Genomic DNA, 15557 nt, shown 5'->3' on the forward strand with positions numbered 1-15557 from the left:
TCTTTATCTAAACTTAAGCTCTAAACACTGCTATAAATACACACACACACACACACACACACACACACACACATATATATAGTTAGCTATACACAGAACAGACTGTTCAAACTCTACTATTTTATCTTTTGCTCGAGTGTTTAACTTAACCTTCTTCCAGTTTTTGTGCATATCTATGTGCATATATGTTTCATCTTCAATTTTTTTCATGAACTTTATCGTGGTAGGATCTCAAATAACAGTAGCAACCATTTACTGCATATTTCCTATAACTGCAGATACCATATTAATTTGAACATAATTAAACTGTATATAAACAAGAATCCAGAGAGACCTAGACACATCTTAGAAATTACAGAGGGCCTTAGGGATTTATTTAGTAGTCGTTTTCCAAAAGTATTTTGGGGAACTAAAGAATGGCACCAAATGTACAGTGTGTAATAAAATCCTTATTCAAGAACATTTCTTTTATAAAATTGAAATCTATCAATCCCAAAGCTGCATATTAAGATAAGCTCATTGACTAACACACAAAAACACACACATATTTACATTCACACCACAATCCAGGGAACATAACTGCAGAAACTATCTTTTTGGTTCCAAATTGTTGTTTTAAACAAAAGAAGAAAATACCTCACACTAGAGTAATAGGTTAAATTTTTTTAAAGAATTATTTATTTTGTTTCGTTTGTTACTATTTTTTAATTTGACCAGGAAGAGAAAAGGAAAGTGAGAAAGTGAGCCACTTGGTCTGGGATTTGAACCATGTTGGCCACGTGGGAATCCAGGACCCCAACCACCAAGCCACTGGTCGGCCCTCGAAGGTTAATTTTTTAATACAGGAAAAATTTCAGACTTAAGGGAAAATATGACATAGTTATTCTTACACATCTCTATCAATCTATTATGTCACCAGTCTTACACATCTCTATCTATTATGTCACCAGTCCTAGGTAGTCACAGGTCTTCCTGACTTTGTCTCAAAGTATTTTTAACAATTTTACTCAGAGAATAGAGATTCTCTATCTTGGATAACAAATAAGCAAAATTTCAGTGCTACTATCTTTTCTTCTGCATTGGAAACAAACCCTACCCAGGTAAGTTTATATTTAAATCTCTAAAGCTGAAATCACATGGGCCTACAAAAAACTGATCCATTATTTTAAGTTATGAACCTGTATTCCCAATGATGAAACTATGACTTTATAAATATTTCTTTCTTTCTTTCTTACATGATTTTGTTTGAAAAATAACCCTTCTTTCCACTCACAGGTCTTCCTGACTTTGTCTCAAAGTATTTTTAACAATTTTACTCAGAGAATAGAGATTCACTATATTGGATAACAAATAAGCAAAATTTCAGTGCTACTATCTTTCCTTCTGCATTGGAAACAAACCCTACCCAGGTAAGTTTATATTTAAATCTCTAAAGCTGAAATCACATGGGCCTACTAACTGATCCATTATTTTAAGTTATAAAACTGCATTCCCAATGATGAAACTATGACTTGGTTTTCTTTCTTTCTTACATGATTTTGTTTGAAAAATAACCCTTCTTTCCACACTCAGATGTCTAAGGGTGATTTCTAGGAATTTCCTGTTACAACAACGGTTAGAAGGAAGAAATCATGGAAAAATATGGTATGTTACAAAAACCTGCATTTTAGGAACAAGAACTGAACATTTTGCCATCGTAATAGAAAATCAGAATTAAGAATATACATTTTTGTAAAAAATGAGTTTGCATAAGCATCTACAGAGGTACCAAGTTGTGATCAATTTATGTACTATACTAACACCACATCAAGTAAACACTAATACATTTTTTAACTAACAATTGTATATCCTTTGCTCATTTTCACTAGAAAGTTCAAGGAGTTCTCAAGATGTAAGATGTAAAGCAGTTTAATTTTGAGATAAATATGCAAGTATTTGTATATTTATTTTTGTAGAATTGTAATCTTCCCCATCGTTTATCCACATTTTATTTCAGAGAAGTTAGAAATCTCAACGCTAGATGGCGCACTAAAAGAAAGTTCTCAAATTATGTTGGGTGATCAAGGTTAAGTGCTCACAGATATTTCTAGTCAAGGAAGAGACACTGAGCCCTCTTCTTTAATGAAACATAAATACTGTAGTTATAGTGTGGAATAGCCTTCTCCTGCCTTAAACCCATTCCCAGACAACTCCTCACCCGTGAAAAATACTGCCATTATGCTATTTAACAGAACGTGCTAGCATCAACTGAAAACAATTTAATAGCTTCTAACAGATAAATAATGATGTATTGTACTACACCTACTTTAATACAAACAATGTAAACCTAAATATAACCAAGTGTGTATATTATTTATTCATTTTGACTTTACAATAAATCTCTAATTTCTATTTGTAAAATACTTCCTATCTTTAATCATTTATTATTATATCACCTTGAAGCAATTAATCCTTATAATGTAGACTGTAAAAATCAAGGCAAGTCCTCTATTATCAACACATATGTTAATATATTTGCTATATAAGGGCCAGCAGGTGGTGTAATGGTGGAGGTGCTAGACTTTCACATGGCCGACTACAGTTCAAATCCCAGACCTGGAAGCTTGCTTTCTCACATTCCCTCTCTCTCTCATTCTCTCATTTTTTCTCTTTGGTCAAATTAAAAATAAATAAAAAATTTTAAAATTCTTTAAAAATATATATTTATTATACAATATTCATTATTCACAATTTAAAAGCATGGAGAATATATATATATATATATATATAAGATTTTTTACAGAAGTTTTCAACTAAAATGAATACATTTCTCATTTTATTCGACTCAAAGCAATTTAAATGTGTGCAATAAAAACATGTTTCAAAACATGTTTTAAGCCCTAAGGAATATTTTAAAATATAAGTGTATGTTAGAAACTGTGTGCTTTCAATGAATTTAAATTACCCTCTACTGAAGATAGAAAGGACACTGTAGAGACTCAAGCTACGTATCTATGTATAGAGGTAAGCATATGTATGTGAGTGCTTTTCAAATGGTTTCTGCCATGATCTTTTTGTTCGAACAAAATCTTTCATGTAGGTCAATATATAACAGAGACAAAAGTAATTTTTTTTCCAGTTGGAACAAATGTGTGTAGCTATTTTCCAAATCTGTAAAATAGGAATAAAAATAGCATCTAGCTCTCCAAGTCGTTAAGAGGACCACGTGAAGTAAGGTTTATAAAATCTTGAAATATGGAGAGCTATTTATGTATTAACAATATACAGTAATCTGGAGCAGCTGTCTCTATTACTTGCTTTAACACCATGTGTATACAAGGATAAATATTTAATAAGAATTATTTTTGAAGCATATTAAGTAGATATTTGCTTATCTACAGTTTATCAAAACTCTTACTGTTGTAATCTTTTTTAATTGAAATAAGCAGTTTAAATGTAAATTCCTAATTTAAAAGTTGATACCGAAAAAGATGTGTGAATTATATGACTATCTTCTAGACCATAAAACCTATAAGCCTTTAATTATTGTTTTTCCAGTTTTACAGACAATGCTCTGGGTTCTTTACATGGTCAAGAGACACTATCAAAGTAAGAAAAGGTTTACTAATAATTAAGAGAGAGAGAAATCACCCGGGGATCAAGGCATATCCACAGTAAGGTAGGATCAGACTCATTAGGCAAACATATTATGGTCCCTTTTGGTCTCATACAAATAACAATGTTGTTTGAGCACTGAAGTCAATTTCTACTTGTTTAGATAGCTTAAAATCATGTTTTTGAACTACTAGTTTTGGCGTAATCATTTTAGTTTATCTTGTGAATCAGCACATGAAATCTCAACTTCCATGTCTTGCAGGCAGAAGAGGATATTATTAGAATGTGTCATTTCACTCATTCTTCAAATAATAAAGTCAGACCGAAATATAAGAAGACCCACCCTTTTTATTCATAGATGGTAAAATGGAATATAGCCAGGTTTATCCTCATGCTCAGTTCCTCACAAATTTTTATGGGAATGCTTTAAATTATAACTGGATGCCATTAATTCCACTCAAGAAATAAGAACCTCAGTTATCAACATTGATCTAAGGTCCACAGCAAGGCTGAACATACAAAAATGGAAATTCTCACATTCCTCAATTGATTTTGCTTTAATAAGATTGAGATTATGCTCAAGTGGGTGAGAGACATTTGCAAGCAAATTTGAAAACACTAGAATCTTATACCTGATCAACCACTGAGAGTAAGTAATCCAGCACAATTCATATAGCAGAAGACAATTAGACCATATTCTCATAGCATATGTTGACGTGGGAAATGGGGAAGTGTATTAACCAAGGGCATACACAATGACTGCCAAAGTTGGACAGCGGTTCAACAGTGCAGGAACATTAATCCAGACAGCTCCATGGTTTTCTCCAGTACAGTGCAGCAGTTTATGTCTGGGGTTTAAAGAAGACAGACAATTGCACCAATCCAAGATTGGGATGCTCAAGGGGAGTACAGAAATAAGATAAAGGAACTAGTAACATAGAGACTGATAAGGCTGTGCCATTTCTGCCAATAAATCCTTGTTTTCCAAAAACATTTGATGAAAACGCAATCAACATTCTAAAAGCATCTCTAAAACAGTATGCTGCATTAACACTCCAGCGATTCCAAAATAAAGAGAACTCCCCATTTGATATTGGTTTGGTTTTCTGATGATAATCCAGTATGAACTGCCAAACTGAAAATTGGGACTCTGAATAATTCTCATGATGTTAATATGTGTGCTACACAGATTCCAAGTGTTATGTATCAAGACTCAAACACGAAGTTTACCTAAGGCATTTAATCACCAAGCTGGGTTATAACTTACCCTCTTTCTTTTTCTTTTTTAAAGAATTATTTATTTAATTTTATTTATTCATTCATTCACTTTAATTTGACTAGAGAGAGACACAGAGAGAGAATGGGAAAGTGAGAAAGTAAGCCACTAGGTCCAGGACTTGAACTGTGCTCAGCCATGTGGGAGTGTCTAGTACCTTAACCACCACACCACCTACTGGCACCAACTTATCCTCTTTCTATCTCTGAATTTCAACTATAACAACAGTTTGTAATATGTCACATAGGTTCAATAAATCACCAATGAATCATTTGGCCAATATCCCATAAGAAATTATACATAAAAGCTTAAATATATTACTCTTAAATGTACAGCAAAACATACTGCAATACAAATGCAAGAGAGATACTAGAAAAAGAAAAAAAAGAATGTGCCTAGCTAATTATTACAAAGATCAGGAGGCAGTTCTTTGCCCTTCTTCCTTTGAACATGAGACGTTTCTATGCTTTTCATTTCCTAAGCAGATTTCACATATCACTTGTTTTACTATTTAAGAAACCAAACTGATTTTCTTATATACCAGTCTGATTCACAGCAATATCAAACAATCTGGTAACTAGCTATAGTACATTTATTGAGAATATGTTTTCTCTTAAAAAGCACTTCCGCTTTTAGAAGACAGCAACCTTCAGCGAAGCAGGTACAGTTAATGTCAAACAAAATTTGAGATCAGGCACAAAGAAGACTATCAGCAATGATGACAGTTAACCTCTTACTACAGGAATGAATTAAAGCACCAGGAGTGAAATCTCAAATATGTGTGTAGTATATTTCCAGAATGTGGTCAAGAGTGCAATCATGAGTAAGAAGTCCAGTGCCATTCCACCAGGGCGAGGATTCTCTCTCTTACTAGCACAGCAACATTGAACATGTTACTATTTTCTTCAATTCTGAAGTGGAAATGATAACCATACTTACCTCACAGAGTTATTATGAGGATTAAATTTAATAACTTACCTAAAGCACTTTGAACACATGAATCACATGAAAAAAACCTTCAAAGAGCATTTGCTATTTTAATATTACTGTGATCTTGTGTGGTAGAAGTGGTATTACCATGAATCAAGCAATAGATCAAGAGCAACAAACGAACACTGACAAAGTAAACATGCTGCTTCTGGGTCAGCTCCCTGGCCTGGTGGCTCAGGCAGTCAGATCCCACATGGCCCACCTGTGGTTTGAGTCCAGACCTGGCGACTCACGGAACATGCCGGATGCACATGCATGTGTGCCCAGAATCCCCAAAGGAGGGAAGAGATGGAGAAGAGATTGCAACATGACCATTCCCCTTGGGGGGTGCATTATCCTCTCCCTCTCTCTGGCAAGTGCACACACCCTCGAGCCCCAAACAACAACAAAACAAAAACTGTAGCTCCTAAGTGGAGTAAATTGAGATGACTAAAGAATTCTCATTCTCATGAAAACTACACATTTCTAGCTATCAAATAGAAGTAACCAACTCGTATAATTATTAAGTTGTTGGGAAAGTCATAACGCATTATTCAATGTTTTTCCATGCAAAAATGTGTATATTGAGAGAAATATTGACTAGCAAAAAGTAATGATATCACTGTAAAAAATCAACTCATTTTTTTCATATATTACTTCCCTTAAATAAAATGTAATACATCATAAAATCTGATGTTTATAAAATGGCTATTATACATGTTTTTCAAAAGTACAAATATTAAAATACAAAAGTTCTAATAAAATTATTGCTTTCTAGGTTTTATGATTTATCTTTCCAAACATATATACCTAAGGGCAAGATAAATCTATCTTAAGACGTGTAACGGAATTAAGCATCATACCTTCTACTCAGCAAGCCTTCAATAAAGTGCTTATGATGCACTTTTGAAGTCAGAAGTTAAGTTCAAAGTCTATACCACCTGCCTCTCTCTGACCTATCTATAGCTGTCCTCTATCTGTATCTACATCCGGATCTATGCCTTACTATCTGGGTAGTGTTCAATGAACTGCTTAAACTCTGTGAATTGTAATCGCCTTATTCGCAACATGGGAGCATAAGTACCGAATCCACAAGAGTTTTGTGAAAATCAAATAAGGAAGAGGAATGCAAAATCTCTACATGAAATGTCTGCTAAATTTAACAAGCATAGGAATCTGCTGGTGTTAACCATAACAGAACCATTATCTTCATAATTATCTGTATTTTATTGTTTCTCAAGTTCAAAACCTGGCCTTAACTAGTATTTAGATATGATAAAAGGTAATATTTATTTAAAACTGTGAAATGAGGAGCCTGCAGGTGGTGTGGAGGTTAAGGTGCTGTAGCCCACACTGGCCAGCTGCGAGGTTCGTGTCCCAGGCCCAGAGGCTTAAAAATCATAGCAGGTGCTTGTACATATGTGCCCAAAATACCGAGAAGAGACTGGAGGAGGGGGATTGCACTATAGCTATCCCCCTGGGGGGGGGGCTCCACTTTCTTTCTCTCCCTTTAGTGTACATGCCCTATTACAAAACCAAAAAACACACTAAAAAAATTTTGAAATGAGGAGTGAGGTGAGCAAAAATGAGCAAGAAACCAGAACTTCTTCCATATAAAAGTCTTTAAAAAATGGGCAGCAATGGTCTGAATCAACTCTTTGGGTGTTCTGGAAATCATTTAAAAGGTTGTAGCAACACAGGGAGCACTTACTTAACACAAACGACTCAATCTTGATAAGAACTGCAAAATTTGTGACATTTAAACTTACCTTTCTCCTTTCTCTCCTATTCCTCAGCTCAGTGGGAGCCTTGAAAAAAATAGCACACATTCCAGGAGAGAGTGGAGGAAGTCTAATGAAACTCACTGACAAAAAAATTGTTATTATTAGATCTGTCTGATGGCTCTCTGGAAGAGAAGCTTAAAACACTTCACTTTATTTCTGTATCACTTGGAACTCACCCAGTACTAAACCCAATACCCGGGGTGGGGATCAAAATATTTTTAACAAACGTTTTAGTTACTGCTATGTGAAGCAATAGACAACCACTGAGGCAAGCCACAGACTAACCAAAATCCTCAAGAGAAAGCACGAGAATGTGATGTTCATAGGACTATGAAAAGCTTACATATGTCACACATTCTTGAGAATCTAGAAGATCAGGTGCTTGCCCACTGACTATGTGCATGTTCAAAGCCTTAAGCCTCACCTCTGTTTGACCTTGAGGCTCTAAGCAAGAAGAAATAAAGTGTAAGGTAGCCTGAGAGGATACTAAAGGCATGCGTAAACTTCCACACAGATCCCTTGCTAGCAAATTGGAAATTTTTTGGTTCTAGGGTTTATTTCTTTTCTTTTCTTTTCTTTTTCTCATAGGTCGTGTGTACTTGCTGGAGAGAGTTCGAGAGAGGGAAACTGAGAAACAGGCCCTTGGGGGATGGCCACACTACAGTCTTCTCCATTCTCTTTGGATTTTGGACATGTATACATATGTGCCTGGTGTGATTTTTTTCAAGCCACCAGATCTGGGACTTGAACTGCAGGTCAGTGGGAGTCTAATGTCTTAAACACCACAACAACCTGCTGGCCCGATTTTAGGTGTTTTAAGACATCTCTGTCCAATAAGTACCTGACTAATAACTGAACAAAGCTAAATGGCCAAACATGAAATGAACAGAGACTATCGAAATAGTTTTGGGGAAAAAAGTCACACGACAAACTGCAAGGTGCAAGAAAATTACATTTTAAGGAGGAGAGAGATCTGATTCCCAGAGTTGTCCCACTATCATATTTTCAGAAGTCCAGTGTTCACCAGAAAATTATGAAACATACAAAAAAATAAGAAAGTAATAAAATCTATACATAGAAAAAAAAATCAATAGAAAGGATCCCTCCAGAAAGCACAGATGTTGGGACTTATTAGACAAAAGACTTTAATTCAGCTATCTTTAAAATGTTGAAAGAGCTAAAGAAAATTCTATCTAACTAAAGAAAAGACAATATCCCAACAAATATGATCGACATAGAATTTATAAAAATGCACCAAGAAGAAATTTGGGTGTTGAAAAGTACAATGATTAAAATTAAAAAAAAAATCATTAAAGGATTTTAAAAGTAGATTGCAGCAGACAAAAGGATCAGTGAACCTGGCTTGCAGATGGGTCAAATGACATTATCATACCAAATGAATGATAAGAATAAAGCAAAATGAACAAAGCCTAAGGGATTTTTGAAATACCGTCAATAATAAAACATGCAGACAATGGGAGTCCCAGAAGGAAAGAAGAAAGAAAAGATGTAGACAAAATATTTGGAGAATTAGGGAACCAGCAGTTAGCATAATGGCTATGTCGCTGGACTCCCATGTAGTCGACCGCGGTTTGCGTCCCGGACCCGGTGGCTTAAAACTCATGCCGGGCGCGTGTGCGTGCATGCCCAAGATCCCGAGAGGAGAATGGAGGAGAAAGGATTGCGGCGTGACCATCCCCCCCTGCCCCCTGGGGGGTGATTTCTCGCTTTCTGTCCCTGTCTCTCTCTGTCTGTCTGGTGAGCACACGTGCCGTATAGCGAAAAACCTCTCCAAAAAAAATATATATATTTGAAGAATTATAGTATAAAACATCCCAAATTCATAAAAAATATTAATTTATATTTCCAAGAAACCAACTGAACCCCAAATAGGATAAACTTAAACACACACACACACACACAAAGTATCATAATCAAAATGTCAAAAAGCAAAGATAAGGAACAAATCTTAAAAGGATTAAAAGATAAACTATTCATCATATAGAATATCTACATATCTACATAGGCTTCTCAGTAAGAAACAGTTCATTTTGGGGGACCAGTAGATGGTGCAATCGTAACATTGCTGAACTCCCACTTAGTCAACTGCAGTTTGAGTCCAGGACCGGGTAGCTTAAAACTCACACGAGGCATGTGTGTGTTGTGTGTTCCCTAAATCCAGAGAGGAGAATGAAGGAAATGGGATTGTATTATGGCCATCTATCCTGGTGGGGGTGGGATCGGGGTGGGGGGGTGATTTCTCTTTCTTTGTCTCTCTGTCTCTGTTTTTCTGGTGAGTGCATGTAACCTACAGAAAAAAATCTCTCTTAAAAAAGCCTAGAAAACAGTTCATTTTTCATCAGATACCAGGTATAAACAGAAGGCACCTCAATAACATATTCAAAGTGCTGGGTCAGAGGTAGACAGTGGCCTAGCAATAAAAATGCCATGCTCTATGAGCCTGACCTGGGCACACACATATCCATGATCTGGGCCTAGCTGAAGATGAGGGGATATAGTGGCATCAAGATCCTGTGGAGAATTCTGTCTGTCTCTCTGTGTCAGTATCTGTATCACGTATGGAATTAATAAGTAAATAAACTTAAAAAACTAACATGAGTAGCAGAAGGGATTTAAACCAAAGAAATCTATGAACCAAGAATCCTATGTCTAGTATAGCTATCTTTCAAACAGTTAAAGAGAAATGAAAACATTCCCAGATAAAACAAAGGGAGTTCATTACTAATAGACATTTCCCACAAGAAACAATAAAGGGAACTCTTTTTTTTTTTTTTTTTTTTTTTTTGGAGAGATTTTTGCTATAGGGCGCGTGCGCTCGCCAGACAGACAGAGAGAGACATAGAGACAGAAAGCGAGAAATCACCCCCCAGGGGGGATGGTCACGCCGCAATCCCTTCTCCTCCATTCTCCTCTCGGGATCTTGGGCACGCACGCACATGCGCCCGGCGTGAGTTTTAAGCCACCGGGTCCGGGACGCAAACCGCGGTCGACTACATGGGAGTCCAGCGACATAGCCATTACGCTAACTGCTGGTTCCCAAGGGAACTCTTCATGTTGAAATTAAAAATTCTCTTCCAGTCCACCGAGAAATAAAGAGCATGGGTAAAGGTAACTATATTGGTAAATAAAGAGGACTGCACATAAATGTCTTTTTAAAAAATGTTAAAAATGGGGACCAGCAGATGGTATAATGGTTATGTCACTGGACTCTTGACTAGTAGACTGCAGTTCATGTCCCAAACCCAGCGGCTTGAAACTTCTGACGGGTACGTGAGCGTGCATGCCCAAGATCCCAAGAGGAAAATGGAGGAGAAAGAATTGCAGTTTATCCTTTCATCCTCCCTGGGAGATGATTTCTTACTTCCTGTCTCTCTGTCCAGAGAGCAAAAAAAAAAAATCTCTTTCTAAAATAAATAAATAAATAAATAAGATTAACATATAAGTTAACATATATTTAATACATAGATATGTTTTACTTCTATTTTTCCCCACCTGGTTTTTTAAAAAACTGCATAAAGCAATAATATAAATCTATTCGATGAGCACATAATACATGAGGATATAACAACCGTGTAAGAGAAAAGTGATAAGGGCTGTGGGGGGTAGAACTTTTATATATTGCTAAAATCAAATTGGTATTCATCCAAATGAGATTTTAAACAATTAAGGTATGAAATGTAATCCCCAGGGCAACACTAAGAAAACAGATTTAAAAGGTATAACATAGGAATCAAAATGGTATATTAGAAAATACCTAATTAACACACAAAAGAAGGCAGAAGTGGAAGAAAAATATTTCTATGTATTAGTATAAATTTTACATTTCATTCAAGAATGAAACAATGGATATCACTAAAACTGCCCAATTCAAAACGATAAGGAAATACTAAAGACAAATCTCTTCCCCTAAATTTGACAAATGAGATGAAAATGAACAACAAAATGACATGACTTTCATATCAGTTATGACATTTAAATATGGAGATTACAAAAGCAATAAAAGAACAGAATCTCATAATTTGCTATCAAAAACAGTCACTTTAGTTTCAAAGACAGAAACAAGTTAAAAATAAAAGCACAGAAAAAGATAGTCCATGCAAACAGTAGTAAATAATGAGCTGTAGTAGTTAAACTAATAGCAGACAAAATAGACTTAAAGACAAAATTTGCAGTTATAAAGAATAAGAAAAATGGTTCAAAACATCAAGAAAATACAATGTTTATAAACAAATATGTTCCCAACAACAAAGTCCCCAAAATACACAAAGCAACCATCGAAAGAACTGAAAGTAAAAACAATTCAAAGTTGGAGACTTCAATACTCCCACTTTCAATAGTAGTTATCTAAAATAAATGAAATAGAGAAAAACAATAGGAAGGAAAAAAGCAACGAAACAAAGAGGCTGTTCTTCAAAACAACATTAAAATCAATAAGCTTAGAGGACTGATGAGCATAGTAGAAGGAGTGATACAAATTTTCGAAGTCAAGAATGAATCAATGGATATCACTAAAACTGCCCAGTTCAAAAGGATAAGGAAATACTAAAGACAAATCTCCTCCCATAAATTTGACAAATGAGATAAAAGTGACTATAAAGCACAAATTATCACATTTTACCCAATCTGAAACAGATAATTTGCATAGCCTATACTAAAAAGAAAAATGAATTCATAAATTAAAATACTTCTAAAACAGAAAACCCACATGGTTTTACTAGAGAATTCTACAAAACATTTAAAAAAACTTAACACAAATTTTACATAATTTTCCTCAAAATTAGAAAAAGGCATTATAAGAGAAGTAAACCTCAGACCATCATACCTTATCAATAAAGCTGCAGACTGAGTCTAGCAGCATGTAAGAATTGTATCACATGATCAACTGAAAGTTGACCCAGAAATACAAATTCAACAAATGGAAAATATCAACGTATTACTACACATATAGAGAGAAATTTTTTTAAATGAAAACATATGTTCAGATCACAATATACATAAAAAAACAAAAACAACAAGTGCTTTCATGATTTAAAAAGTTTAAACAAACTAGAACTAATATTTTTTCTTAATCTGATAAAGGGCACCTGTGTAAATTCTACACTTAACAGTGAAAGACTGAAAGCTTTCACCTGAATCACAAGATAAGGGTTTGTGCTCTTGTCCTTTAATCAGTCTGTATTAGAGGTTCTTGCCAGACCCATTAGATAAGAAAAAGTAATAAAAGGTATCCTGATTGGAAAGAAAAAATAAAACTATTCCTATGTGCTGGTGACATGATTTTATACAGAGGAACATTAACAAATCCAAAAATGTTTTTAGTTCTAATGTTTAGAGCTAATAAGGAAGTTCAGCAAAGTTGTGGGAAACAAGATAAAAATGCAAAAGTCACTTATAATTTCTATTTGGTCATTGGAAAAGTCATATCGTATTTTTCTGGTTTTCTATGCAAAAATGTGTTATAACTTTTCCAATGACCCAAAACATCCTAGCAAAAAAAAAAATCTGAAAACAAAATTTAAAAATTTCCTTTACCTCTTCAGTACTACAAATAATAAAGTACTTAGAAATAAATTTATCCAAGACAGTGAAAGACATTGATTATAAAAACTATAAAATTTCTTGAGAGAAACTCTAAAAGAACTAAATAAATGGAAAAAAGGCCTGTGTTCATGGACTAGAAGGGTTAATATAAATATAGTATACATGGTATCTTAGTCAACTAAGTTTACAATAACAAAATACCATAGGTTGGGTGGCTTATAAGCAGCAAACATTTATTCCTCACAGTTTTGGAGGCCAGCAAGTCCAAAATCAAGATACAAACAGATTCAGTGCCTGGTGAGGGCCCACTTCCTAGTGATAAAACAGTACTACGATAAGACCACAGCTAGATCTTGCTGTATCCACACATGGCAGAAGGTAAAGGGAGCTCTCTGTGTTCTCCTTAATAAAAGCAATCCCATTGATGTGAGGTCTACCCTCATTACCTAACCACCTCCTACAGGACCAACCTCCTAAAGGCCTTAAATGAAGGTTAAGATTTCAATATATGATTTTTTTTTTTGTGGGGAGATACAAACACTCAGGTTATAGCCAACAGCAATATAGATAGAGCTACAGATCCAATGAAAATATATCAAAGTTCAAACTATCCTGTTTAGCAGAAATGGATAAGTTGACCACAGAATTGATATAGAAATATTTCAATCTGTCAAGATAGTCAAAACGATCTTGTAAAATGAGAACAAAGACGATTCATACTTCTTGATTAAGACTCACTATCAAGCTACGTTAATCAATAGAGTGGGTACTAGCATAGGGAAATATACATACACATGCACACACACACACAATTAGTGGGAAAAGAATTGGAAATGGGACATAAACCAACACATCTGTCTGCAAACAATTTTTCAGCAAGGTTGCCAAGATCATTCAAGAAGAAAAAATTGTCTTTTCAATAAATGGTACTGGAACAACTGTTCTCCATATGCAAAAGAATGAATTTAGACTCCAACTTCACACTATATACAAAAATTAATTCAAAAAGATTACTGTTAAGACATAAAATTCTTAGAAACAAAAGTGAAAACTTATGTGACTTTGAATTAGGCAAAGCTTCTAAGACATGACATCAAAACACAAGCAACAAAAGAAAAAATTGATAAACTAAACACACATTACATGGATAAACCTTGAAAATATTATACAAATATTATACTAAGTGAAAGAAGAAACATAAAGTTTTATATTGTATAATTGCATTTATATCAATTGTCCAGAAAAGAAAAATCCAGAGACAAAAAAGATTAGTGGCTGCCAGGAGATGAAGGGAGGGAAAAAGTGGGAGTGATTAATAACAGTAACGGAGTTTCTTTTTGGGATAATGGAAACGTTCTGGAGTTAGATACTGGTGACTATTGCACAATAATGTGAATATATTAAAAACCATTGAACATTCACATCATATAATAAATTATGTTATATTAATTTTACCAACAAAAATGCAAAAAAGCTTAAAATTGTCTTTATACTGCATATTTGCATGTATATATGATTGTTAATTTCATACTGCCTTGATAATGTCCCATATGTGTCAGCATGTTTGGAATTTTGGAAAATCATTCTGATTCTCCCTACGCTACTGTGTACCTCTTCTAACTGAGCCTACATTCTCCACTTTATAATAAACATCTTATATCACAGAATTTTGGGGAACACTGTTTATCCTGTAACAAAACTTTATAAACTGTTTCTTCAAAACTATACAATTTAAGGGACCAGCAGTTAGCATAATGGCTATGTCGCTGGACTCCCACGTAGTTGACCGCGATTTGCATCCCGGACCCGGTGGCTTAAACTCACGCCGGGCACGTGTGTGTGCATGCCCAAGATCCCGAGAGGAGAATGGAGGAGAAGGGATTGAGGCGTGACCATCTCCCCAGGGGGGTGATTTCTCGCTTTCTGTCTCTCTGTCTCTCTCTGTCTGTCTGGCAAGCACACACGCCCTATAGCAAAAACCTCTCCAAAAAAAAGAAAAAAAACTATACAATTTAAGATGCTTAATGTCAACATAAGCTTAAATAAATAGACAATAGATGGATGGACATATCAAATAATTACAATATGGGGCCCAGCAGGTGGCATGGTGGTAAAGGATGCTGGACTCCCACAAAGCCGACCACGGTTTGAGTCCCTGACCTGACGGCTTGCTTTCTCACTTTATTATTCTCTTTTTCACTCTCTCCCTCTCTGATCAAATTAAAAATAAATAAATTCAGTTAAATAAAAGTATATATAAAAAAAGAACTACAAACTACAATAAGAAACACGTTCGAAACCATAAGCTACTTGCAGTTTCCCAGACTACTTCAGAAGTACTACTTACTTATTTCTGTCAAAATTATACCACT

At 34.9% G+C, this 15557-nt stretch overlaps 1 protein-coding gene across 7 annotated transcripts in view; it reads right to left on the minus strand.

The window, feature by feature from the left end:
* Positions 1-15557, minus strand: part of PARP8 (poly(ADP-ribose) polymerase family member 8) — a 270423-nt gene that overhangs the window by 34364 nt on the left and 220502 nt on the right. The window lies entirely within an intron of this gene.

The sequence above is a fragment of the Tupaia chinensis genome, unplaced genomic scaffold (genome assembly GCF_000334495.1).
Source record: "Tupaia chinensis unplaced genomic scaffold, TupChi_1.0 Scaffold000251_1, whole genome shotgun sequence".
Lineage (NCBI taxonomy): Eukaryota > Metazoa > Chordata > Mammalia > Scandentia > Tupaiidae > Tupaia > Tupaia belangeri.